Below are 25,417 nucleotides of genomic sequence, written 5' to 3'. Positions count from 1 at the left end.
TAAAATTGACATTGTCCTGTCCCAGGTGTAGCATCACTCCACTCACACTTCAGAGTTAAATCTGAATTGTTCAGATGATAAGGACCTAACACAATGATGCTGTTTCTTCCTTTTCTGTGTATCCTTCAAAGGCAAAACTAATCAAAAAACATCTTTCAATTCCAAGTATCTCCAATCTTGGCAATTCGGAACATAAGTTTCCTAAAGTAAAATTTTAGGGTAGCTTTAATTCATTAAAATATGTTGGTGTGATTGCCACATATCTATAATATAAATAACCTTTATTTTTAGATGCATAAATGAAAAAAAAAAATTAACCTTCTTCTCTCAAATTTGAACAGGATTATTTTAACAACACTGAAAAGTTTTCCGATTTTAAATAGCAAATTGTTTTAAAATTACCCTTATTCATGGACATTTCCTAGTTTAGTTACAACACATAGTGAAAAGATTTTTCTAGAAACTCATAAGTGTCATATTCAAGTATTGTCATATTCAAACTAAGTAAACAGAGGGCTGCATAAGTTGCAGAGATAAAGTGAATAAGTATTTTTCCACCTCATTTTCTAGACACAGCACTTTCAAAGAGATGGTTATTCTCACAGCTGTGATTCAGAAGTCTGATTTAAGTTACCCAGCCTTTTTTGTTCTTAACACGTGGTTTCATGCCAGACTGGAGAATTTTGGACTTCAATGCCTCAAAATAGAAAATGCAAGAATTTACTTGAACTACTATTGTACATAATAAGAAACAAACTATTTTTTCCAGATCTCATTAAATAATCCAACAGCAGGTCCACTAATTTTCCCCCATTTTCTTGTCATTCGCTCTTTGACACATCTTAAAATAAACCTGCAAACATATTTTTGCCAAACTACTGCCATACAAATTCCTCAACAAACACAGCATAATTCTCAATATTCCAACTTGTTTCTTTTACAGGTTTATCCTTAACTGGGTCATGAACATAAAAAGTGAACAACCCTTGAAAGCCAAAATATAATCTCTGTTCCAGCCTGCAATAATTTGATATTCAGGAAAGAATTATATTTTTTTAAAATCTTGACCTCTTAATTTTTATTATTATTATTATTATTATTATTATTATTATTACTATTACTATTACTATTACTATTACTATTACTATTACTATTACTATTACTATTACTACTATTACTATTATTATTATTACAATATGTTATTACCATTATCATGACAATAATAACTATTATTATTATTATTATTATTATTATTCCACTATTCAAAGACATGCCTCCCTTTAAAAAACTTAATTATTCTGCATCTACAATTTGATGGGTTTCTTGACTCTAGACTCACACAGCCTTTTCATCTCTCTCTGTGGCCCTGTTCTCAATCACAAAAGGCTAAATATTACCTTGTTTATTTTTAATGGATGGAGAAAACTCTTAGATTTTCCAGGCAGTACGACTGGTACATGTATTTAAGATGTCTCCTGGTGGCTGCAGTCATGATTCAACACTAATAGTGAAAAAAAAGCACTTCAGACAGTTCCACTTCCAAGACTTGAAAGTTGCTGGATGTCTCACAACATGTATTTACTTTCAAAATACTTCCTCTGAAGTTTTAACCTGTATCCTCCTGTGGTGAAGAGATTAAACATTGCCTTCAAAGGGAAACAGGAGTCTTCAGTTAAATAAAACAAAGTGTAAATGAAAAACACTTTGCAAGGCAAAAAAATATTTTAAAAAATAGAAGAACATTTTCAAACAAACACGTTTGATGTTATTTGTTGCCTTCCTTAGATAAAAAAGGTTTATTTGTGTCTGTTATAAACCTGTTTCTTGGGCTCAGTGTAGCACATTGTATTTTGGGATTAGAATATGCCTTTTTTTTTTTTTCTTTATCTTAGAAGTGGGTGAGACAGCAATAAAATAAAACAAATAATTTCCTAATTTTTGTATAGGGTAGTACCAGTGTAACCTTACACTTCTGTAAATGCTCCCTTAAGTACTTTTGCACAGATTGTCTGAATAAAAATTAAGGTACTTTAATCAGCCATTGCTACATATTTGCCACTCTTTCTTCAAGACAGGGATTTAGAATTTTTGCACTAGAATTTCTAAAATGCTTGGGGGCCAAAAGCAAAAATATATCACTTTTTTGCTGCCTATTGCTATTTTCACACTGTTTGTCAATATTCACTTGGATTCCTAATTTTGCTTTACGTACCCACTATGTACATCAGTTATTCAGCAGCAGAAAATATTAACTGTGATTATTCTATTTTTCTATCCTTTACAACCATAGTCCACACACGGTAGTTAGCATGCAGCCATTAAAAAAAAAAAAAAAAGAAAGAAAGAAAGAAAAACAAAATACTGTTTCCAAGGGAAGTTTTCAGTGGTTGGAACCTCTGAGTGGTTTGTAGACTATGCTCTAAAATTGTAGAGATAATTCTACTTCACAAGATCACTGTCAAAACCAAAATGAACAGGACTGATGGATTAAAGCAAGAGATCAAATATCTCTCATTGTCTCTGATTTTTTTTTTTTTTCTTCCAAACCACATCAATTATGAAGGGGGCCAAATCAGAGGACCAAATGATACCACAGAAGACACAGAATTTTATTTGGAATTATTATGTGGAACCTTTGCTTCTTCTTATCTCCTTGAGCTGTCAATATCACCAAATATTTTATTCACCTACTTTTAAAATTATTGTCCTATGTCTGTAAAAAAAAAAAAAAACAAAACCCTCAATCAACCAAAGAAACTCAGCCAAAAACAAAAGAAAACCAGAAAAAAATCCTAACCAATAAGCCAAAGCAATTAAGCAAACTAACAAACCTACAATAAACAAATACTTTAGCTATTAAACCAATATTATGGATTTACTGAACCAAAACTATATAATATTATCTATAAGATACACATTCCCAATATTTTCCAATTGCAAGAATCAGGACATAAAACTTTTCTTGTTTAACTCCGGTTGTTAAGTTTCAAATTAATCTGCATTCTTGCAAGTTTTGCTTCACCATTAAATATACCAAACTTAAGTAGTTAAATTTTGAGCCATGCTTGACTCAGAATCTCCCCATTCTCAAAAAAAAAAAAAAATTGGAGTTATTTGGTATCTTTAAATAAGCATTCATGAACAGAAATGCATTTTGGGAGGGAAAATGCCCACTTCATTTCTGTAAGAGGCGATACCCCGTGTCACATCTCAGATTTTTTTTATCACATCTTAGACTTTTACTATTTATCTATAAAAATAATTTTCATATCAGGTCACAGGTGAAACATCTGATGGCAGCACTCAGCCAACCATACAGCTAATGCTTTCAGAGCAAATACAAAATTTATAATACTCCGTGTCCTTTAATCATCTTCCACATGTATTGAGCCATTGTTGAAGTGATGGAAGTGAATGGGATAAATAAATTTTGAAGAATAAACACATTAATGAAAAGCATGTTCATCATCTTTAAAAATGGTCCAGATGAAGTATTCTTCTCAGGAATCCCTTAAACAATGCATGATTCACAAAGAACAGAATCTTTTTCTCCCATTTCATTCATTTCTTTCTCTGAGATGGAAATAGCCTCTGATGAATCTATGTCCTGAAGGCAAATTTTGCATTTCATCAACCAGATATTCCCTCTTATTCTTAATTATTTTGGATTATTTTTTCTCATATTTTATCCACAGGACTGGGAGAGGGAGACAAGAGGGGCAGCAAAAGCTGAGGACTAAAAGCTCAGAAAAAAAAACCATAAATATGGAGAAAACTGCTTCTTACATGCGTGTCATTTGATTACAACTTTGCTAAAAGCTGTCTGTATATATAATTATAGAGATAATAATAAGAATAAGCAGAAGGCTATTTCACTCATCTCAGTAAATTTTTGTGTTTGCTTATTAAAAAAAAAAAAAAAAAAAAAAAAGATCTAGGCATTTTTTGTTTATTTAGGGTGTTATTTCAATGGATTGCCATGTCCTGTGTCCCACTTCCCAATCCCCCCTAAAAGCAGCAGCAAGAGACATATTTTCAGGAAGTCTTGGCAGTGGCATTCATAAACCACTTAGCACAAGGAGAAAGGGGAATGGTGTGCCATACCCCTCAGTAAAATTGTTTTCAGTTCTTAATACATAGCATCTTTATTTCTGCCGAATCTGGAATTGTGCTACAGTGAAGAAAATAAATGGAAATCACAGGCATTGCCAAAGAAGAATGTAAACTTCATTACTACATCTTGAAAATATTGAAGTATTGAAAAAAAAAAAAAAAAAAAAGAAATAAAATAAACAGTAATTGAAATAATATGCCCATCATCATTTTTTTAGATATGTTCTTTTTATTTTCATTGACTTGGAAGAATCTCATTATCCAAAACATGTGAAAATATAACAAATTTACCCAAGTCAATTAAGAAATTTTTCTACAAATTAGAATACTTTTTTATTGGTTGCCTTAGGATTTAGGGGCAGAATTTTTCCAATACTGGGTGAACTGGAAATTCTAATGGTAAATGTAAAATTTAATGAGTCTAATCTTGGTATTTCATGTCATTCCATACCATTATAACCTAGTAGTCTTAAAATTACTTTCAAATTCTGTGTATTGACTTCCTACTCCAGAGTTTTTACTTCTTGCTCAGGTTTCCTCAAGTTCAAACTGGTCTGCATCAACCAATGTATTAGCACACATTATGTAACTTCATTATTTTTAACACCCATATTTGGTCCTTTCAACACACAGCAATATGGAAGCTTTTCAGTCTTCATTATTTTGTTTATTTAGATTTACTTTAAAGTAGCACGGGAGTAACATTTACTATTCTATGATTTTTAATACGTTCTGCAACATATGAACCATTCCTTGACAGACTAATTAAGTAGCTCAATTTTTTTAAGTCCATTCTCAATCTGAGAATATTTTTATAGCTTTCTCTTCAAGTTCCTCAAAAACAATAAATATTTATAGAGTTTGAATATTTACAATTATTTTACTTGACTAAACATGCTGGTATTTATAATTTTACACAAAAATTATGGTTATTCCTTTATCTGACTTTGTGGGTTCTATTTAATTAATGAGAGATCTGTGTCCTGCTTTCAGCACAAAGCTGTAACAAACTTTATCACTATTTTCAGACCTTTACCTGACACAAGCTGCACAACTGAGCAACCCACTTCGTAATTATTGAACATTTTCTACATGTCAGTTTGTATTTATTTTGTATTTTTGTGTTAATGGATTTAGAACCCTGAAACATGAGTGGCTTGCATGCTATATTGACAAATATTATTTTTATAATTTATAAGCCAAATAAATTGATAATATCTTGGGTCATCTTACGGGTATATTTCAACATATGCAACTGGTTTTTACTTATGTTCTTGCATTGGATTCTACTATCACAGTTGTGGGTTTGTTGGCTTTTGGGTTTTTTTTTTAATTAACTATATATTTTGAATAATGTCCTTTTCTTCTCTTACTTTTAAAGAAAATTTGAAAAATATTTCAAGAATGTGTCTATTAGGACTTACATGTGTCATGAGATGATTCTATCTTTTGAGAGACATCCTCACTGGTAATAATTTAACATTCTATTGTAACTTCAAACATAATGACAATATTTTTTTATATCTCTTCTTTCACTTATAATGTCAAAACCATATGCCAATCTCATTTATCTTGCCTGCCAGAAACGTAATAATGTGCATGAAAAAGATAAAATACCAGAACTAGTGTCCAAGTTTATTCTAATCAAGTTAATGGCTCTTTATAAAAGACAATAATGACAGATTCATGTACTAGAAGGAAACACTAAATAACCTCAAAAAGTTATTTTACAAATTAAAACATTCATCTCTCGAAACAGAGAGGATGAAAAAACATCATTCATGGGAGATGTCCTCTTAGAAGTCAAGGACTAGACATCAGTAAATCTTGGAGATTTGCAATCATTCAAAAAAGTGAGAATGATATTTTTAGACTGCCCAGTATGTACCATAAAGAGCTGTGTGTAAACTTTCACGTAAATAACTTCAAGTTTTGTGGATGAAAGTACTTAGATCTTTAACTACAGCTGCAATTTTCTTCTAATTACCTGATGTTCGCCATACAAAAATAAAAGTTGGGCAGTAAAAATATACTTAAGATGTGCCTCAAATTCACACGACAATTTCACAAAATGTTAGCAATCTGCCCATCAACTATTTATTTATTTATTTATTTATTGCAATTCCTAATAAAATGACAATAAATACAGCCCTATGAACAGCAAAGAAATGTCATGCCATAAATTGAAACCTTCAAGATCCTTGGTGTGTTGAGTGATGCTGTGAGTTATTCCATTTTCATTTCTTACCATTTCAAGGCAGTGGTGGCTTAGGACCTCTTTTCCACAGTTACTCTGGCTATTCTCCCAAATGAAGGGAATATTAGACATGGTGAGTGTGAAGCCAGTGTTGAGCAGGACAGTTCTTTGTCACACATTTTTCATCTCAAATCTTGTCCAGCTCACAAGCTCATGTGATCAAATCCATGGGAATTTGATAACAGAGGCACCGTTTGTCTCTGCTTCTGGTATGCCACATTTAGGCAATCAGCCTTTTATATTTTACCTTTCTTCAGGAAGAACTCTGTCCATTCTCTGGGTAGAGTTTTAGGAGTTTTTGTATACAGACAAAGTTAAAATGTGGATTTTTTTTTGTTGACATTTAGCCAGGCTGGGTGGTTCCATCTACTTATTTCAGTTATCTGGTTTGGAATGTGTTTGTCAAAGACAATAAGATTGAATCCTCAAAAGCTCCCTTCTCCTTTGTTACATCCTTGTCCATAAAGTGTTCATAGTTTATTCACCAAATTTATGCCTAAATCAGCAAAGAATATTTAGACCACACTTATGTTCAAGCCGATGCTTTGTAATTTTAAACAGGCTCCTGAGTCTTGTTTATTCCCTTTTCACAATAATGTTGCTGTAATGTTCTGATATGTGGATTATATGGATTTATATCTTGTATTTCACAGCTGGATGTGTTATTCTAATATTTTTTTGGTTCTGATTCTTACTCTGCCCTGACAATTCACACATCTGTGATATTTATTTGATTCCTTGGCTGTACCAGTGTTGCAAGAGAGGACAAACACTTCTGTATATTATTGCTCATTCCCCTCTGTGAATATCTTACATTTACATTTACAATATTTTATAGGGTTTGAATGCTGAGACACAAATCTATCCAGGCCTTGCCAAGACCTATTTTTAGCTTTTCCTCCACTCTCAATTTTCTGCTAGGTGTATGTGACTGGAATTTAGCCAAAGCATGAATTATGTTGCAAATAGCAGGTGTGATTTAGGAATGATCCCATTATTCTGTTATCAGTGATGGGCTCTACAGTCATATAAATCTCCCCACAAGAGCAACAGAAGACATAATGGGAATATGGCTGTCCTAACTATTATGCCATTAAAATATAGAATGAGAGGGTGTCTAGTGAAGAGGTGTTTTCTTTTGTGGAGATACCATGAATCAAATCCATCTTTTGCAGGTAAAAAAACAAAAAAAAGAAAAAAAAAAAAACCAACAACACCACCAAAGTCACACCAGCTAAATAATTTCCCTAGTTCAACAGGACTAGAATTTTAATAATGAAATTATCTTAGAGCTCTCTTCTGGCAGTTGTACCATGGAAATAATTTACACAGATGTTAATAAAATCTGCCTGGGTGGGACTTTTGGTGAGGAAGTCCAAGAAAACTGGTACTAGCAAAGGGTGCAACAAACTTTTCAGTTTGAGGAATGGGAATAACTTTATTATCTAGCCCAAAAACTGACCAGAAAGATATTTGGCACTTCTTTCATGTATCAAGAGCTGCAACAGTGACTTGGTTTATTACTAGATTGTAAAAATTGTTTATTAGTGTGTGCCTGCAAATTTTCTCAAAGTTCACCCGCCCCTTCTTCTTGCCATAGGATTAAAAAAAAAAACTGTGTAGGTCTCTTTCATCCTTTCCCCTTTTGTCTTTTCTTCACGGCATTAAAAAAAAAAAAAAAAAAAAAAAAAAAAATTCAGTAACAGAATTTACCTGCCTCTCCTTCCAGTGCTCCTCTAATTCATCAACAGCAGAGATTTCACATGCACAACCCGGTAATTTTCAGCTTTCTGGCACTGTGAAAATAAGACAGCTCTATACCCTGCTGCTGATTTACACAGCAAACACTACACATTCCCTCGAAACAGATTAAAGGGTGTGCAAGCCTCTTTGATGGGCAAGTTCAAAAGAAAAATAGGCTTAGTATATCTTCTTCACCTGATAGACTAGTATACTTACTCAGGCTAAATGGTTTAAATATGCTGATTTGTCAGAAGCTTTAAAGTTGAAAAGAAGCCGTGTTCAGCCATATTATGAGACTATAAACAGGGTTTATATATAGTATATTCCAACATGTTAGGCAGCTGTGAACTCATGAATCATCTCTGGTGCTATGCAACTAATTAGCAGCCAGCAGGAGTGAGGTTTTTTTTTTGCAAATCAGGAAGGTCCTTGTGTCATTTCTGAAGCAAATACACAAGTAGAACTTATAAATCTTTTAGGTCTATTTAGATAGCACTGAACTGTGCATAAACCAGAGGCTCGCCTGTTTCTTAGCTTCTCCTGCTTTCAGCACTCTTTGAGGTGAATGTCCTAAGCAAACACTTTAAATGCTTATTTGATTTATTTTGCTGTTATAAAATGTGATGTTACACAATTTATTTAAGCAGCTTTAATTAATATTTTAATGAATATGGAAGATATCTGCAAGTTTTCACAGGACACTTAGAAGTCTGCCAGCCAACTCTCCTAGTTCATAAATTAATGTCATTTTCAGTACCCCCAGATTAAGGTCATTTTGAAATTTCTTATCCAGATGATCATAAATTCTATTTCCAAAGTGCAGTCCTTATTACTCCATTAAAATGCAGACGTGTCAAATGGACAGTTACTGATAATAAACAACAAAGAACCATATAATTATTTAGATTGGAAAGAACTTTAAAGGCAAGCTAAAGGTTCCCTGTTGGCAGAGACAATACCTTTCCCAGGTGAACAGGCCACACATTGTGGCACATGATCACATAACAGAGGATGCCATATGTTATATTTTAAATATTTGAATTAATCTTGTGCCTCTGTTCTGATTTATTTCAAAGAAACGTAAAAGAATGAATATTGGGACAGGTGAGATCAAGAAGAAATCTTTAAGATTTTAAAATATGTTATTAAATAATTAATGTTACTGGATATTAATTATTAATATTAAATATGATTATATTGTATTAAATAATTTTGAGCTGGATATTTCCAAAATATTGCTCCTTCATGGCTCTCTAGTTTTCATTTTAAGCCTTTGTGAGAAATACAATAGCATAGGTAAAATCTTGCAATTTTGATGTATTCTACCCAAACACAAAGCTCTTTAGCACTTTAAATAAATTACTGAAACACTTCCCTGTTGTCCCAAATAATATATTTGGTCAAGTGGTGGACAGAGAGGAGAATGAGCTGAGCATTTCCGTGGAGCTCCTTTTGATGACCAATAAAACCTGGAGAAATATTTAATTTCCTGCAGCTTGGCTTTAGGAATGGAGTTTCCCATTCTCATGTGCATGGGATCTTCCTGTCATCCATAGCTCTTTCATCCCACCTAAACTCTGACTGAAACTAAAACACCTGAGAGACACCAAAAGAGGATTGTCCTGCCAACAGAGTGGTGCTGGAATACCTAAAATTCCATGGGTTCTTCAGGGTGTTCTCATTTCCCTTAAAAAACTTCAGCTCCTGGGTCATTCTCCAGTTGAAGTAGGGAGAGCAGTTGACATTCATGCTTGGGAAACACAGTTAGAAAAATTATATTAAGATCATTATTGTGCACCCCGTCAGAACAAACTGACCCAAAGGCCACGGGTTTACCCAGGAAGTCAGAAAACAATTTGTGGAAGACTTTAATGGAAGGATAAATTTTGTTTCCAGAAGGAAATTGTTGGAAAAAAAAAAAAAAAAAAAAAAAAAAAACAAAAAACACATAACTGGTATGCCAATTTGTATAAGAGATGGTCCTAATTAATGAGACTTTGCTGTGGGACTTGGGCTCAGCTGGAATGAAATGCTTTTTTCCTGGAAATCAAATGCAAGAATAATGATTCAGCCCTGAAAAATAAAGTATGGGGTTTGCCAGCAGGACAGCAGGATATGTAATGATATATTGCTCTGAAAAAAATAAACCTACTGTAACCCTGTTCTTAGTAAAAATCAATAATTTCATACTTGCATTATATATGCTGCAGAAATTAATATCTTGCACAAAGCACTGGACTTCTTGACTCCATTCAGTTAGCAGCCACTTATTCATTTTGAGGCAATTCATTGTGCTATGGAAATAAGCCATCAAAAAAGCACAGAAATTAATTTCTTTCATATTTTTCTTTCCCATAGCTTTGGAAATGGAACGAGTTTGCACCTGTTGTATGTTTGGTACTGATCTTGTGACACTTCTGTACATAATGCCTGAAGACAAATATCAATATTCAGTGAAATCAGGGAAGAAACATGCAACAAAATAAAATATTATTTAAAAAAAAATCCTTAAAAAATAACAGTTTAATTGGCCAATAAGGACTATGTGTACATGCAAAGGTTAACAAAGATCAGGATGTGGAACTCTATGAAAAACTTTCAAGACACTCTTTGGAGAGCCAACAGCGGTGAAATACAAGATATAAATCCATATAATACACATACCAGAACATTACAGCAACATTATTGTAAAAAGGGAATAAACAAGACTCAGGAGCCTGTTTAAAATTACAAAGCATCAACTTGAGCATAAGGGTGGTCTAAATATTCTTTCCTCCACCACACAGTACAGAGAATGAAGTAATGAAATGAGATATATGGTACTGAACATAAAAACTGAGGCATGACTTCCTTCCAAATGTAATTTATCACACAGCCACAGTAAGAACAAATCTTTGTATCACGAGAGCTAAATAAAACAGCAAGAATAAAATGAGTCTTAGATCCCAATTTATTTCTGGCTTGCAGTTAGAGTTTATGAAATAGAGTTCCAGGCTTTCTTGGGTAAATTGTGGAGAAATGTTATTAAGCCACTGAAATTGTTCAAGGGCTGGGGAATAGTCTGAAATCCACACACGGGATCACATTTGCATTCAAAGTTTGAACATTCAGACTCCGGGTACCTCATCTTCCCAGAAATGTTGCCCTGTTTTCCTCCTTTGAAATGGTCTCAAAGTTTTCTGCTACAACCACTGCAGCTTCCAAACCCATGTGATGGTTTACTTGGTCCTGCAGAATTCCTGACGTGTGAGGGGAGGCCAGGACACCATGACTTTTGCTAAGTGAAAGCTCTCCAAGAGATTGTGCTGCAGAGAAGAGAAAAAGTTTTTAAAAATCACTCCACGACAGAAGATACGAAGAGAATTCTTATGCAAAAAGTCCCTTTTGTAGGGGAAAACCTCCTTGTCTTTCAGAAGTATTAACAGATGCTGGGTGAAGACCTAAATCTGCTCCTATTCAGAGGAAACTTCAGTAAGGAAATTTTTGCAGAAGGGCATACTGGAAATGCCTGACTGCAATTTGAAGTGGCCTCCAGGTCCTGACTGAGCACCTGTAAACCTGAGCAGTGGGAAATTTTCTACACTGACCTTCCTCCCAGTGCCATCCACTGATGCCAATGACCAGAGCATCTCCATTAGCCCAGTCCCTCAGGCAAGCAGAAAAATTACTTTCTCCTTTTTTTTTCTTCTTCTTCTTCTTCGTATATTCCTTCTTCTATCTGTTTTTGCCACTCCTGTATCATGTAATTATTTTTAACACATCATTTTCACATCCAAATTGAAAAGCAAATCTGCATTATATTGCCATGCCTTAACTTGAATACAACCTGAAATATTAAGATTTTTGTTGGTAATAAAACCTTGTGGAAATCTTATAATAAAACCTTAAGGAAATTGTACAGAGAAACTGTTTGTTCTAGTGATTCTCAGACCACTGTAATTCTGCTACATTAAGATAAATATCCATCTAAATGTCACTTCTGAATGGTTTAAAATTATTCCCATCCATCATTTCTGGTATACTTACAGCAATTTCAAGTGAGAGTTTTCATAGCAAACACTTTCTTGAATCATTAAAAAATGCTCACATTTCTATGTATTATATGATATTGTAAGATAAAACTTGCTTCTCTGTTATGGACTGCATAAAAAATTATTTTTGCCATCTGCAATGAAATACTTTCCTTAAAACACCATTTTTTAATAACATTTGTCTCTTTGCATTTTAATTTTTCCACTGATTGTTACGAGGTCATGAATATAAATTACAGTGAACCAAGAATAGTGAATTCACAGATTCGTGTTCTTCACGCTTTTTTTCCTGCAAAAGGCAATATTAATGTTAAATTTGATTGTTAAACAATGATGGGTTTTTAAAGCACAAGGGAAGAGAGAACACAGGGCCTTCTGAGAATGTTGGGTTTTTTTGGTTCAGGCAGAGTTTTAGCTGTGATTGGTGAAGGATATGTAGGGTTTTTTTCCTTTCTTTAGCAAAAGAATCAGGCATTTGTTCACCAAGTCCCTCAAATCATATTTACTTTACAGGGCAAAAATTAGCAGAGTGGAAATGACCCTGTGTGCAAGTGTACACAGATTTTCTTAAAAAACTCATTTTTCAGGAAAAAAACTCAAATTTTTCAGGAAAATTTGAAAGGAATTGTGGATTGGAAGACAATCTAAAACCTCTAGCATTTTATATAAAATCTGTCAAAACTAGCATATTTACCATTGACTTTTTTAATCACTTTTCCCCAAACTTTTACCAAGGTGCATACACCCACCCTTAGAGAGCAAACCCTGCACATTCACTTTGGAACATCTTGAGAAATATTTTAAATATATGTTTTTACCATATTTAATTTTCCACACACGTACTTAACAACAGGTCATTCTCACCTCTGTCCAGACATCTTGGTGAAGGCACTTCTGCCTCATCTAGAGTCAAGATAAAACAACAGCTTTACTCACCTGAGGTCTGACTAAGAAAATTTTTACCTGTACTTCCTGGTCACAAAGGATAATGGGATAACTGTGCAGTTAACTTCACAGGTAAAGACAGAGTGAAAAATAAGAGTTACAACCATTATAGATTCTGCCACTTAACCCTCTAATGGTTCTACAGTAAAAACAATTTACTTTTCTATTAAGAGGCATCCGTGTTATATATTGTGAAAAGTAAATTAGGAGGGAAAAGCTGAAGGGTCCCTCAGAAAATTCTGACGTGAAAATACATTTGGGTTATATGAAACAGTTTGTTAAAATTCCAATTTTAACAAATATTATATTATATTATATTATATCATATCATATTATAATATATTATATATGATATGGTATATATCTTATATAATAATATAATATAATATATTGTTAATTAAAATAATATATTTTAATATATGTTATTATAATGTTTATTATGTGCTGTAATACATTATTTGTTAAAACTGAAATTTTTATTTTGGAAGTTTAAATTGAAAAGTTTGAAACTGAAATTGCTATTTTTGTTATTAATATAATATGCTGCCCTTAAAAATAAAGAGGTAAAAAGAGAACTTTCCATGACAGGTGACCATACCCAAACATGCTCAGAAATATTTAGACACGTTTATACCTCTTTACTAGTCTTCCAAATAGCAAAAAATGGGTAATCTAAGCATATATCTCACATCTGTCTTCCAGCTCTTTTCACAGTTTTGGCAAAAAATCACGACCTTTGCGTGCAGAATATTAGAAGAATTTTTAAATGGGATCACGATGCATCAAAGGAAAACCAGTAATGGTTGAAAGGCAAAAAAGCCCTTGGAGATGGTCGGGGATGAAGTCAGAAGAAGCTGCTAATAGAATCATAGGAACACAGAATGGTTTGGTTTGGGAGGGACCTTAAATTCCACCCAGTGCCACCCCTGCCACGGCAGGGACACCTCTCACTGTCCCAGGTGCTCCCAGCCCCAGGGTCCAGCCTGGCCTTGGGCACTGCCAGGGATCCAGGGGCAGCCCCAGCTGTGCCAGGGCCTGCCCACCCTGCCAGGGAACAATTCCTGACTGCCAATGTCCCATCCAGCCCTGCCCTGTGGCAGTGGGAGCCATTCCCTGTGTGCTGTCCCTGCAGCCCTTGGCAATTGTCTCTCTCCATCTTTGCTGCAGCCCCTTCAGGCCCTGCAAGGCCACGCTGAGCTCAGCCCAAAGCTTCTCCTGCCCGGCTGAGCAATGGCAGCCGTGCCAGCCTTTCCTGCCAGCAGAGCTGCTGCATCCCTCTGCTCATCCTGGAGCCTCCTCTGGCCTGGCTGCAGCAGCTCCAGCTCCTCCCTGGGCTGGCCCAGGGCTGGGGCAGCTCTGCAGGTGGGCTCTGAGCTGAGGGGCAGAGGGGCAGAATCCCCCCTGCCCTGCTGCCCCCGCTGGGCTCAGCCCAGCTCAGGCTTTGGGCTCTGGGCTCAGCCCAGCACAGGCTTTGGGCTCTGGGCTCAGCCCAGCACAGGCTTTGGGCTCAGCCCAGCTCAGGCTTTGGGCTCTGGGCTCAGCCCAGCACAGGCTTTGGGCTCAGCCCAGCACAGGCTTTGGGGTCCCAGCTGTGCCTCACCAAATTCTGTCCTCTCTGATGGGCTCTCACTCTACTTTTGGGTCCTTACCTCGTTAACTGCAGAATTTGGGTGGAAAGTTCTGGCAAACAGACAAAATGAACAGATCTGCCTCGGGGCAACGTGGTTTTGACCTAAATCTAGAGTACAGGGTGGCCCTGTACCATCCCTAGATGCTGTTTGCTGTGATGAACTGTGAGGATTTATTGGATGAGTCCAATAGTGTTGGTGATCCCATTAATTAGCATATATGTTCTGTTACTTCAGTGAGTAGAAGTGCAGAAATGTCTTTCTACACTGATAATTGTAAGCAATCGTATAGTAATAAGCAGTTAAGTAAGCAATCTATAATAGCGCACCTTAATTTGTGCTAATTGACGTACTTGCCTCGCATATCCACAAAGATTTATTATTAAATCTAAGATGAACTTATATATTGTTTATTACCACTACATTAATTTCAAAAGATGGAAATTGGGAAGGAAAAAAAAAAAAGAAAAAAACACCAAAAAACCCCAAAAAAATACACATTTGAAACAGAAGCTTTGCAAAGGTTTTCAAATACTTATATAGGAATAAGACAATTTGAATATGAAAATATTCTCTTCAAGTTGGGAATATTCAAGTTTGTAAGTCAAGCATTATCATTCCAAGAATACTCCTCCTCCTCTTCCTACAACTACTGAAATAAATAACACTAACCTTCTTTAACCTGATAATTATGAAGATTTAGTGGTTTATCTTTCACTAAATCCTTATTACTTACCTCCCATGTAATCATTTTATTTCCCAGAACTGCCCTTCTTGGTTAATAAAACTGAGGTTATTATCTTTATGAATCTCACATTATTTTAAGCAGTACCTCTACAGTCATTAACTCTTTCATTCACCTTCAGTAAATATATTTTTTTAAAAAACCTTTTGTAGATATTTCATAATCTTTTCATGTTTTATTGAAACATAATGGAAACAAATTGAAACAGAATGGAAAAAATATTGAAACAAAATGTCTCAGAGCTTTTTTTAATTTAAATTTTAATCTTTAGGTATTAAAAATATGCCAACCTTCACTTGTTTTATGCTGAAAAGGTGTGAAACATTGATTTGTGTCCTCCACTTTATAAATCTGTCAGCTTTTATATTGAGGGTGTTAAACAGCTGCCAGTCCTATCTAAACAGTTTGATAGGTTACCTAAATGATGTTATTCCTCAAATCTCTTTCTAGGGTATGTCAATATCTCTATTTTTGTTGGTTTGAAGGTTACGGAAGGGGAAACTGCTTTTATTTTTCAAGTATCCATTGTCCCCCTTTTTTGATCCTCAGGAACCATTCCATTTTAATTTTGCTGAAATTATGTTTCAGAATAAAATAGTTAAGAATTTATTGTCCTTTCACTGAACATTACAGTCCAGGTTATAAATGCAGTAGGATATCACAGCTGCAATGGTGGATTAAGAAATACAGGCAAAGGCTAAATAAACTTGGAGATTATTAACAGATTACTTGAACAGACAAAGAAACAAACAAAAAAGAACCATCTGAAGTATCTTTTTAACTTTTGATATTTTGTCCTTTGAGAAAATTTAGGATTCAATTAAACTTCTTAGTGGAGATGGCCTCCAATCCATTCTGTTTCAATAACTAAAATAACCTTTTCTCACAGGGGACAATTGAGAAATTTTTCAAGTTTGCATTTTTTTTTTTTAAGAAATATTTTCTTGCCACCACTTCAAGACTAAGAAAGGAAACTTCATATTCTCTCTCATTAAAGCAGCTTCATTATTGCATGGTGCAGAACAGTCATGGCTACATCAAATAGGCAAGCAGGTTCTTGGCTAGTGCAAAACAGATAAGCAAGCACTGAAAACAGCTTTTCTTTCAAGTTATAGCTGTTTTAATGTTTAAAAATTTCTCCACATAAAGCAAAAGAAGGCTTGCATTGATCTTGAATGCTCAAAGCTGGGGTTAAAAGTAAGCCACTAGAAAAGTTTGGGTCTGGGAGTCTCAGCAGCCTCTATTTCCATGAATAATGTCCCTAGTGATAGCAAATAACAATATTTTAAGCAGAAAGCGGCAATATTTGACATTGCCTATCTACACAGACATATCCATCTGAAATAATTCTGCAGGCAATCTGGGAAATGCCACCACACTAAAGGTTAATTAAGCAGTAAGACATGACAAATCATGACACAGTGCAAATCTGTACATACCTCAGGAAGACAATGAGGCAGAAGGTAAAGCAAAATGCCTCTGGTGCACCAAAACTATTTATTTATGAGAATTAATACCTATATATATTTAAAAAACAAATTGAAAAAAGGCTTTCAATCATCCGTTTGAAGGATATAAATGCGTAGGTAAAAGGTTGGAGGAAAATTTAAGCAAACATCTCAAGTGGGTTAGAGTACAATTCTGACATGATACCACCATGGGCTATAGAAGCAACTGGATCTTGGGCAAAAGGACAGTGCAGAAATGCTTCAGGTGGTGGAAAATATGCTCCATATTAATGGCAAATTTCACTGGTTTTCCTTTCTCTTGAATCACAGGAACTACCCTGTGCCCTTACAGCTAAAATCAACTGCAGAAGCATTCACTGGAGTAACACTGGCCCTAGTCCTGGAGTGATGAGATGGCACAGAAATATTGTCAAATAGTCCTACAGGAGGAAGGCAAAAATCAAACCAGTTTCCTTGTTTCAGACTGCAAATGAAATTTTCCAGCACTCGATCACGTGTGACATAATGGTTTGATTTTTTTTTTAAATACAGATTTTGGTTGCAAAGCCATTCTCCGCTCTAAACAACCTCATGTGATGTTTTAATTTTAATTAAAAGGTACTCAATTACAATCATAATCCACCACCCATGGTTTCATGCTAAGAAAAAAGAATTTGTCAGTCAGAAAGAGCAGGCTAAACCAGAAATCCTGTGGTGAAGCTGGTACAGCAAAACTTAGCCAGATGCAGTTATTTTAAATGGTTCTAAATTATTTCAATTTGTTTATAACTAATTTAAAACTCATTCTCAGTGGTAATTGTATTTTATATGATTATACCACAGCAAATTAGTATGTATTAAATCTCTCTCAATTCCAGAACAGCTGAGTGGTTGTTTGAGAACAACTGTAAGGATGTGTAGAAAGGAATTTGTTATTTTAAACTCTGAAAATGAGAGAACCAAAGTGTCTTTCAAAGGATGGGCAAGTGATGAAAACAAAAGGTAGGGAACCCCTGCCAACATTTTTTTTGCGGACTCTGACCAAATCATATAAACATTTATTCTACCACCTGTGCATCGTGAAAAAATCTGGTTTTCACACCCTTTAATTTTCTATGTATTTGGAAACTACTCAGTGTTTCAACTTGTTTCCATTCTTAATCCAACAAAACATAATAAAACAGGGTTTTTTTTTTACCAGAATAAAATTATTTTTATGTTTACTGAATATGTGTGTTTCTGTAAAAGCAGATTTTGCTTCAGTTCAATAGCTTTCTTTTTTTTTTTTCTTTTTAATACCAATGTATGTTTTGAGGATGAAAAGTTATTTAAAACCAGCCATAGATCTTCATAATAAAATTGTCACCTGGGATGATATATCATAATCAAAACTGTTCAGTTAAAGGCATGGCCTTTAACAGAATTTAATCAAAAGAGATGCTTTCTGAATTATATATATTTATAGGAAGTTTAGTATCTCTAAACATGGTGTAATATGCTTAAGTGCATCTTCCAATAAAATTCCTTCTCCTTCTCTCATCTAAAATAACAATGAGTTTTTGAGAAGGTAAATTAATTTGTCTTCAGAGACTGAGTCATGTTTTACGCCGTACTCCTGTCTGAAGAATATTTGAAAATATATTTTCCACTTTTGTTGGACAGGAGCCTTGTTTGCAGCCTGTGTCGTGTTGGGAGAGAAACATAAGTTGACTAGGGATAAAATTTGGACTTTGCAAGAAAAGGATGATGAAAGTGGGTTGGTGTTGCATAGAGAATTTTAAAAGCCATTGGCACAGGGTGCCCAGAGCAGCTGGGGCTGCCCCTGGATCCCTGGCAGTGCCCAAGGCCAGGCTGGACCCTGGGGCTGGGAGCACCTGGGACAGTGGGAGGTGTCCCTGCCATGGCTGGGGTGGCACTGGGTGGAATTTAAGGTCCCTCCCAAACCCAAACCATTCTGTGTTCCTATGATTCTATCAGCAGCTTCTTCTGACTTCATCCCCGACCATCTCCAAGGGCTTTTTTGCCTTTCAACCATTACTGGTTATCCTTTGATGCGTCCTGATCCCATTTAAAAATGCCCATCCCAAACCATTCTGGGATTCTATATTTTTATACAAAGTGATTTATGGGGTCTTGTATGAAGCTACGACATGTCGATTCCTAAGATCTAAAAGTCTGTGTTAAACTTGTGTCTCCTTAGACATTCACCATTTTGAAAGGCCTGGCAATTTCCTGCCACAGCTTTTTAAAGGTGTGGCTTTTCAAAGGTCTTCTTTAAACAAATGCCTGCTTGTAGGGCTTTTCTCTTCCTACCTTTTGCTAGTTTGTCTCACAAAGATTATTTGCTTTTCTGGTGGTATTATGAATTTAGGAATTCTCAGGAGCTGCCCTGCCCTTTTCCAACCAGGATATTTCTGCTGATTTCAGCACAAGCTCAGTAGCTGCTGAAGACAGTCACAGACTCACTGGAATGCCTTTTCCACCATCTGTCATTTGTAATTTCCAGGGTTGAGTGTTTCCCTGAAGAAAAATGCTTTCTACCGAGTCCTGCACTTTGAAACCATTTTTAGTCGTGTAGGGAATCATCCTCGATTCCCCCTAAGCTTTCAAAAAATCTGCATCCACAGAAAACTGCACTTTTTAACCACTGCTGTCATTCCTCAGCAAAAGCCTTGGAGAACTTTATGAAGCACAGAGCAAGAATCATCTTCCTTCCCAACCCATCCTTAGCACCCTTTTTACATCCAAAGAGCAGTGATGCGTCCAGTAGAAAAGGGCAGCCCACCAGGACGATTTAGAACAAGAGAAAGACAATTCCTTTTCTGCTTTTTATCAGGATAAATAACTACGTGCAGCAGAGGAAACACTTCCTCTGATCCAAATTATTTTAAAAAGCAAGCACTCAAGTTTAAATAACCTGCCTGGCATTCACTGATGCTGTTGCACGGATTTCTACACCATCAAAATGGCTTCATTTTCATGGACTGAGTTCTGTACTTCAAAAAATCTGATTTACCCAAAAAAAAAAAAAAAAAAAAAAAAAATTAAAGAACTTAAAAAAAAAAAAAGAACAACCTCAAACCCCCTCAAATAACCCTCAACCCCCCCCCAAAAAAAACCAAACAAAAAACAAACAAAAACAAACAAACAAAACCATGAAGGTGTGAGAAATTGTTTGCTAAAGGCTTAATACACTTTTGAGGGATGTCAGGCAGGAGATGCCTGAAAATGAAGGAATCATTGTTTTTCAAAGTAAACAGGTAACAAAAACTAATATCACTGAATCTGATGCTGCATAGATGCGTGCAATAACTGAGCTGTCACCATTTATTTCAAAATATATTAAATCTCTGTATTTATTCTATCCACTGCACATTCTGGTACCAAACTTTAGGAACACTGCTCTATGTTATTATTAGAAAAATAAATTATACCTTACTGACAGGTGGATTTGATCACAGGACCAGTTCCTGTGGCAGGTGGATGCCATTGCCATTCTTGCCCATCAGAGCAGAAACTGGCTCAAACACAAGTGAGAAATGAAAGGTTAGCACGGAAAGACCTGTTCTTTGTGTCAAATTTGTGAAAAACAGACCAATCTTTCTACTATTTTTTGCTTTGCCTGATTGAGAAAAAAAAAAAAAAAAAAAAAAAAAAAAAAAAAAAAAAAAAAATTAAAATCCTGCGAGCCTTCTCCCTTGTATCTTTTGTGCTCTGATGATTCCAGCTGTCTCTAATTATTCTGCTCTCAGTTTTATTTCTTGGCTATGCCATAAGAAGTTTGTAATCTCTTGCTTTGCAACACAAATTTAAAGTCAATTTTAGCTAACGGCAGAGTGCCAATAAACCTATGATGATACATTTCTATAACCAGAAAACCATTAAAAAATAACAAGAAAAGAGTGCAAAAATTCAAGCCGAAGAAGGCAGATCCCAAGCAAAAATTTAAGTGTTAGGAACTTCAAGGGAATTAAATAAATAAAATAACTATTTAGAAATTTGAGCATCAGCATTCTCTGGAAACTTCTACACAAGAGTGATTTGGAGAAGAAATTTTTAGTTGCCACAGTCAGCAAAATAAAAGTTGGCTACAAAGTAATTACAGAGGGATTTCAAGATTCTGATTTAATTAAATCTGACTAAATTCTGTGTTGATAATTTAAAATTATTTACATAGGGAAAGCCCAAACTTCTAGGTAGTTAAGGGATCTGAGTGACCTACTGCTCCTGATGAAATATAAAATCGAGTTTAAGTAGGTAATCCTATGAAAATGTCACCTGAATGTAAATATATATAAAACTTATTAAGAATTTAAGGAGAGAGAGCACTACATGAGGTAATTTATCTGCATTATGGGCCTCAACATGAACTTCACTTCTTGAAATGAATAAATACTCCCTAAACTTGGTTTATTTCCAAACACAGCTTTGCATAATTACCTGTTTTCACGGTGTTATCCTCCTACTCCTCCCAAGTTATTTATGGAAAATGAAAACTAGCCAACCAGAAAGCTTCATCCTCCATTTCACTATAAGAAATATACACTTACTTTTCAATGGGGAAAAAACAAACCAACAGTTAAAAAGAGTAATTCCTCTTTTCATGTCTATATTCTGTCCCCAGACCAGGTTTTTCAGCTCAGATTTTTATTGGTTTTGTCATAGCTATAAAAACAGGCTCTTTGGACCAAATCTTGCCTTTTAATTACATCTTAAATCAACTATGAAGATAATTTTATACTCTAGCCAGCATTAGCTATGAGAACAAATATTTCAGGTTTTTAAGATTTACCTAGTTAATAGTTGTTAATATAATAATATACATTAGCTACCTATCACTGGCAAATTAATAGGTAAAAATATAATTAGGAACAAGATATTTTTATTTACATAGCAAATATAAAGAACAAACATTAGTTGTCTACTTTTCTACAAGTTTTTCTCCATAGCAAGCTGTCCCAAAGTTTTCATTAAAATAAATGAAAAATGAAGGGGAAAAAAAAATCTGTCCAGGATCCAGATTTAATGCTACAAAAAAAAAAAAAATAGGCCAGGAAAATATTAAAATTGATAATTTACAGTGAAAAATACAGAATGTGTCATATATTGTTATTCTTTACAAACAAACAGCGTTTTGATCTGTAGCCAAAATGAGTTTACAGGCAGGACATCTTGTCTCTTTCATATGATCTGTGACCTTCTTATGGAAAATTCAGTCTTCAAAATTCTAGAACCGAAGTTTAAAATAAACTGCCTTTTTATTTAAAAAAAAAAAATAATTGCTACTGCACTTCCTTCACTGTGCACTGGCTACTGGAGAATGTACAAGTGTTGTGTAAATCTAATTTTTCAAAATGTTGAGATCAGAACAATGAGTCTAATGTTCCTTAAGTTCTAGAGTGGTTGGCTCTGGAGAGTTGTCAAAACATAAACACAGCAGAGAAAGGCATTGCTTTTTTCCTGGCAAATTTGGGATTTTAGGCAATTTCGCCTTCTGGAGTCAAGGAGTTAAAGATGTTTCCAATATTCCAACTAAATGCAAGCATGTAAGTTTGATACTGACTTTTCTTCTAAGCAAAAGTAAATGTTACATTTGCTGCTGCTTGATCTGCCAAGAACTGCAAATACTTGTTCAAGACTACATTTTAAGCTTTACTGCCTAAATACCCCATGGTTTTCCCCTCATGATCCAGGTCAAATTCAGCCAAAGATTCTTCAAAGTTTTTTTTACAAGATCTCTCACAGAGCATAGTGAAGAATTAGAGACCTATTTTTTTTTCTCTTTTTTTTTCCTGTTATATGGGGTAATATCCTGTTAAAGGGGGAAAAGTTGTGTTTTATCTTTCACCTTGAAATAAAGGTGCAAGTCCAGAAAAAAATAAAATCTGTGCATAGTTAAGGTTAATTTGCTTTTCAAAATTTAGCTCTTTTAGGCCCACATCCAGAGAGCAATTCTTCATTTTCCATACAATGCATTTATACAGGGATTCTAATAAATAAATTTTTAAAAAGTCTCCACATTCAGACCCTATTTTTGATGTGAATTTTATGTCTCTAAGTAACATTTACTTTCTGCAAAAGGTGTCCTGCTTTTGACAGACAACTGACAGGAATATTAATGTAGCATTTAAACCTACTATTCTGTCCCCAAAAAGCACTGTGACAGTATGTTTGTGGAATCACTGCAGGGAAAAACTCCCTTAATTACATTACTGGGATGCAATTACAAAAACAATTACACAATTAGTGACGAATCCATTAAGACTTCAAAAAGCAGACACGATGACACTGGGCAACCAGCAGCGGTGAAAGGTGCCCAAGAAGAATAAACTCCACATATTTTTGTGTTTAGAAACTTAGGCAAGGTCCTCCTGCAACCTCCTGAAGGCATTGGAGCATCTTCCTCCATCTGGCCCCCACTGTGATGCTTTTAAAATCTTCACTGACTGACCCTTAAAACTTCCCCTGGCTGCTTTAAACTGCCTTTTGCTCTTCACTAAGGAGGCACAAGCCCAGCCATGGTTAAAGCAAAAATATCTACACCATGAAAATGAAGATTTCAGTGCCCATCTGAGCTTTTTTTTTTTTTTTTTTGTGAATCCTCGTGGTCCTGCAGGGCTACATTTTCTCAAGGATGTTTGGTTCATTGTGTTTCATAACTCTCAGTAGAACTCAATTTTTCTTACACCAGGTTTTATCTCTGGGAAGATTTATGTACATAAGCTTTGAGTTAGTCACTTAAGTTAGGAAAAAAAAAAAAAACAAAAGGTTTGAAATCAACATTATAAAAATAAACTTATTTCTTTTCAAAAAACCCAACCAATATGCAATGTGTAACAAACAAACAAACAAACAAAAAATGTAAAAATAAGAGCCAAATCTAATGAAAACTGAGACCTAAAAGAAATTTTTGAAAATTGCAAATCTAATACATTATGGTTTTTCTGGCCAGATTTTCAACCCTACTTCCTGCACGAAACATGTATTTTTTGTGTTGTCAAAATGAAGTCCCAGGTGCTATGGAAATATTATTGCAATCCTTACACATGGTATGACTTTTGGAAAAGAGCTGGGCTATTTATTGATCCCGCTGTCCTTTTATGTCCTAACAGCTGACAGAAATGACAGTGATACTATAAATTAGATCAGTAATCCCAGAGGAGCGGATTACCTAGGACCCACAGTTAGTTCCAGCCTTTCTTCTGCCTCACTGCTACCTAAGAATGTTCTGTGGCAATTTAATCAGCATTTCTTGTGGTAAAAAAAAAAAAAAAAAATGGGCTGAATTGAGAATAAGTGTTTTTAATATCATTATTTACTTTGCAATCATTACCGAAAAGCAAAAAAAAAAAAAATTTCACTACAAGACATCTATTAGCATGGAACATAAGTGCAGGGAAGATGGGAGAAGGAGCATTCTGTTCAATAAAAGAGAATTATGGCCCTGCACTTTAGCAGCCCAAATCAAAAAGTTTTGCTGCCTCTAAAAAGTTAGATCAGTAGAATGATTTATTTAGGTTACATTTTAGTTTCCTCCAAATCTCTGTTCTTCTTGTTCCTGGTTCTCTGGAGACCTGGAGAGTAGACAAAAAGAAAAAAAAAAAAAAACTCAAAAAACTTAAGCATGGTATAAAACTCTATTTTAATCTCAGTAATATCATATTATACAATGTTAGACATCAATAATGAAGGCATTACATTAAGAAAGCCACTATAAATAAAAATACCATGGTCCATCTCTCAGAATCACTTACCCAGCTCCCGTGCAAATGAGCAATTTGTTTAATTTCCTCTTGCTGGCGAGCAAAACAAAAATGCTCACATAATATCAAACATAATTCAAAGCCCTGACTTTCATTTAGTTGTAGTCTGTTTTCCTTTCTTTCTTTTGAGTACAAGCCCCCTTCCCAGAGCCTAAATATTCCCATTAATCCCACAATATTGACATGTGGCAGATGCAACTGCCCAATTCCTCATTTTCTCAGCTCTGGAAGAGAAATTCACTCCTTTGAGAGGAGGACAAACATGTAGAAAGAACTTCACCACCTAAACTAGATTTTTTAAGGTGGGTTTGGATACTTAGGATCAGAGTCACCATTTTCTGAGGCATGCTCAGTTTACCTCTGTCTGTCTTTACTAGTGATGCGTAATTGCACATGTAAAGTGCACTTAGAAACACCCTCTCCTTCAAAGTGTGTCCAGCTCCTATCCAGAAAGCAGACAGCACCTTGTTGACAAAACCTTTAACCCACAAAGCTTAATATGCAGCACAGAATTTATCTCAAAATGCAATTATCTACGGCCTGGCGTTGTCAAAAAATTACTGTGATGTCTGCATGACAGTTTCAAGAGCAGAACTCTTCCTTGCATGATAAACCTTGATTCCAGCCCTGAAAAAGCCTGACAGTACCCATTTCCTGCCACTCAGAAAAATATTTTTAGCACTCAAGGCTATGCTAAATGTTAGAAGTAACATTTACAGCATTGACCACAGCACTGTGTGGACT

Source organism: Vidua chalybeata, chromosome Z (genome assembly GCF_026979565.1).
Source record: "Vidua chalybeata isolate OUT-0048 chromosome Z, bVidCha1 merged haplotype, whole genome shotgun sequence".
NCBI classification, from domain to species: Eukaryota; Metazoa; Chordata; class Aves; order Passeriformes; family Viduidae; genus Vidua; species Vidua chalybeata.
Note: the sequence above shows the minus strand (reverse complement) of the source record.